Source organism: Neomonachus schauinslandi, chromosome 10 (assembly GCF_002201575.2).
Source record: "Neomonachus schauinslandi chromosome 10, ASM220157v2, whole genome shotgun sequence".
Classification (NCBI taxonomy): Eukaryota; Metazoa; Chordata; class Mammalia; order Carnivora; family Phocidae; genus Neomonachus; species Neomonachus schauinslandi.
This window is the reverse complement of record NC_058412.1, coordinates 111,916,533-111,920,438: the sequence shown is the minus strand read 5'-3', so window position 1 is coordinate 111,920,438 and position 3,906 is coordinate 111,916,533. Positions and strand designations below refer to the sequence as shown.

Sequence of the window (3,906 nt, the reverse complement as noted above, 5' to 3'; positions counted from 1 at the left end):
ACGGGGAGTGGGAGAGGGAGAAGCAGGCTTCCCGTGGAGCAGAGAGCCCGATGCGGGGCTCGATCCCAGGACCCTGAGATCATGACCTGAGCCAAAGGCAGACGCTTAACGACTGAGCCACCCAGGCGCCCCTCTATTTTTTTTTTTTTAACTTTACACAGATTTTTATTACACAGAAGTTGTCACATATTTGGATACTTCTCTACTTTGTACACAATTATTCTTGCTTTCCACAGAAAGGCTGCTCCTTAACTTTTCATCCGGTGATGGCAAGCACTAAAATCCCGATTTTATTTTATTTTTTTAATTTAATTTTTTTATTTTTAAAGATTTTACTTATTTATTTGGCAGACAGAGAGACAGTATAAGCAGGAGGGGCGGCAGAGGGAGAGGGAGAAGCAGGCTCCCCACTGAGGAGGGAGCGGCACACTGGGCTCCATCCCAGGACCCGGAGGTCAAGACCTGAGCAGAAGGCAGATGCTTACCTGACTAAGCCACCAGGAGCCCCTAAAATCCCGACTTTAATAAAAGAGTAGTACAAATGCCTCAGTGATTTAAGTTGAAAGCGGTACATTGGTACATGGCTCTTGCACTCGGTTATCAGGATTGTGTAAATGTCTTTTTGTTCAAAAACATAAGATAAATTGTCTGTAGGCATGGACAATGACAGTAGTAAACTGTTGTATGTTGTCACCTGAAACCAGTAAGTGATGGTTGTAGTGATTTTCTTTTTTTTTTTTTAAAGATTTATTTATTTGAGAGAGAGAGAATGAGAGAGCACATGAGAGAGGGGAGGGTCAGAGGGAGAAGCAGACTCCCTGCCGAGCAGGGAGCCCGATGCGGGACTCGATCCTGGGACTCCAGGATCATGACCTGAGCCGAAGGCAGTCGCTCAACCAACTGAGCCACCCAGGCGCCCGGTTGTAGTGATTTTCTTAAACATCAGCCAGTCTTCAGTCATCTCCTTCAGCTGACTTCTTCAAAGTTATTATTGAGGAGCACAGTCTTGAGCTTCTTCTCACAGCTTATTAATAATGGTAAAGCACTATTCTAGAAATCAGAACATGCCACCTCCCATACCACTTCCCATACCACCCATCCCGCCCATTCCTGGGTCTTTGTGTTCTTTCAGAACTCTGGCACCCCCACCTCTGCTGTAGTTGACAGAGAGGCCACTCCAGCAGCATCCAAGAAAGCAGTTCTTACCACCAGTGACTCCTTTTTCCACCACATTCAGAAAATCTCTAAAGCATAGTGTCATAACCAACTTCTGAGGAACTTTGCATAATTTTCTCAACTTTATCAATGATCCTTCAACACCTGCATTCTTAGCAGCAGTCACCGCAGGAATTTTGAGTGTTCTCTTAGTAATTTCAATACCAATTTTTTGATCTGCAGTAGCTGGAATCATTGAATCCAAGGCTGGAATGCACTGAAGCGGGGCACAACCATCTCCCCGAGCAATGCCTTCTTCAGCAGCAGCTCATGTAGCTTTGAGGGCATCTGTAATGCTGCCTTTCTTTTCATTCACTTCAACGTCACTTGTGCCACCAACCTTCAGCACAGGTACTCCATCTGAGAGTTTTGCCAGACGTTCATTCAGTAGCAGTCGTGGTGCCAGCCCCAGCCTCTTCATCTGTGTTATTGGCAACATCTTGAACAAGTTTAGCGCCAATATTTTCATATTTATCTTTTAAGTCAATGGACTTTGTGAGGGTCACATCATCTTTTGTTACTTTGGGACTTCCCCAATTCTGTTCATAATCACTGTTCTTCCCTTTGGCTTCATAGTCACGGCTACCACATCCGCTAAAAGGTCTACATTTTGAAACTTTAAGGCTCGGGCACCTGCACCCAGTTTTACATCTTTAGCATAGGCCCGAGTGAGATGAGGGGCCAGTGCCCTGGACACTGGCCTAATTTGACGAAGGACTGCAGGTAATCGAAGCAGTTCTGTGGGGGAGTGGCCGGGTGTGTGTGTGGCAAGGCAGGCCGTCAGAGGCGAGTGAGGCAAGGCTCTTATTTTTAATTTTTATTTGCCCTTACGCTATCCTGCTTGCTGTTTGCTTTAGGGAGGACTTGGGTGTGTGGCAAATCATTTTCATCATGTATATGCCTTTCTTTTAATTTCAAAAAGTTAATTTTGATGTTCTTTCTGTAGGTTCTTAAATTGGCTGCTTATTTTTATCTTCCTTTTATGTGTTTGTGTTTTGTTTTAATCACATAAGTAATATATAATATACTTTCTTTTAATTCTATGACTTTTTCAAACAAGTGTATGACTGCACGTTGATAAGAATTGCCAAAATAAAAATTCTCAACAACACTAATTGCTGGTGAGGATGTGGAGAAATTGGGATCTCCTGCATTGCTGGTGGGAATGCACAATGGCACAGTCACTTTGGAAGATGGCTTGTCAGTTTCTTTTAAAGTTAAACATGCACTTACCATCCATTGGACCTAGCAATCCTACACCTGGGCATTTGCCCTAGTGAAATGAAAACCTAGGATCACACAAAAATCTGTAAACAAATGTTCATAGCAACTTTATTTGTGATAGCCTAGGAAAACCCCAAATGTCCTCAATGAGTGAAAGGAGAAAAAATCTGCACTATATCTCTAGAATGCAATACTGTTCAGCAGTAAAGAGGAATGGGTTATTGATGTACACAGAAAATTGGATAAATCTCAAAGACATGCTGAGTGAGAGAAGCTAGTCACAAAACATTTTATTTAGGTGCCATTCTAGGAAAAGCAAAACCATAGTGATGGAAAGTAGATCAGTGGTTGCTAAGGGTTGTGGTGGGATGAAAGTTTGAATAAGAAGGGGAATTTTTTAGGCAATGAAGCTATTGTATGTTCTGTTTGTGGTGGTGGTTGCATGAATCTAAACATATCAAAATTCATAGAACTGTACACCAAAAGAACAAAAAGCCAAATTTACTCGGTGATATTGAGCAAATTATAAAAAATAATTGTATCATTCTCTACTTAGGGTTCTTTAGCTTCCTTTCAAAAATTTTATATGTCCAAGAGCTCTTTTCACACCTAAAAATGTGGATCTCCACAATTCTTTTCTAATTTTACATCACTTTACACATATGAATATACAGTGAGTTAGCCAAAAACAGTACCATTTGATGAACATGTATTTTATTTTTCCAGTTTCTCCATTTACAAAAATGAGAATGATTATTTCCCATCCCTTCAAATAGTTCTCATTCTTTTTTGAGAGAGAGAGAGAGAATCTTTTTTTTTTTTAAGATTTTATTTATTTACTTGATAGAGAAAGACACAGCGAGAGAGAGAGAGGGAACACAAGCAGGGGGAGCGGGAGATGGAGAAGCAGGCTTCCCGCTGAGCAGGGAGCCCAATGCGGGGCTCGATCCCAGGACCCCGGGATCATGACTTGAGCTGAAGGCAGATGTTTAACGACTGAGCCACCCTGGAGCCCAAGAGAGAGAATCTTGAGCAGGCTCCACACCTGGCACTAAGCCTGATGCGGAGCTGGACATGGGGCTCCATCTCACAACCCTGAGCTCATGACCTGAGCTGAAATCAAGAGTCAGATGCTCAGGGCGCCTGGGTGGCTCAGTCGGTTAGGCGACTGCCTTCGGCTCAGGTCGTGATCCCAGGGTCCTGGGATCGAGTTCCGCATCGGGCTCCCTGCTCTGCGGGGAGCCTGCTTCTCCCTCTCCCACTCCCCCTGCTTGTGTTTCCTCTCTCGCTGTGTCTCTCTCTGTCAAATAAATAAATAAAATCTTAAAAAAAAAAAAAAAAGAGTCAGATGCTCAATTGACTAAGCCACACAGGTGCAGGTGCCCCCAAATAGTTCTTCTGTTTGTGGTCATGCTGCCAGTTCAACACATGGGTTAATTTGATTTCTTTGCCTTTTAATTTTACTTT

At 43.0% G+C, this 3,906-nt stretch overlaps 1 pseudogene; it reads right to left on the bottom strand.

Annotated features, from left to right (window-relative positions):
• Nucleotides 1-1,057: 1,057 nt before the first annotated feature.
• LOC110579656 lies at nt 1,058-1,654 on the bottom strand (annotated as a pseudogene).
• Between the last annotated feature and the right edge of the window lie 2,252 nt (nt 1,655-3,906).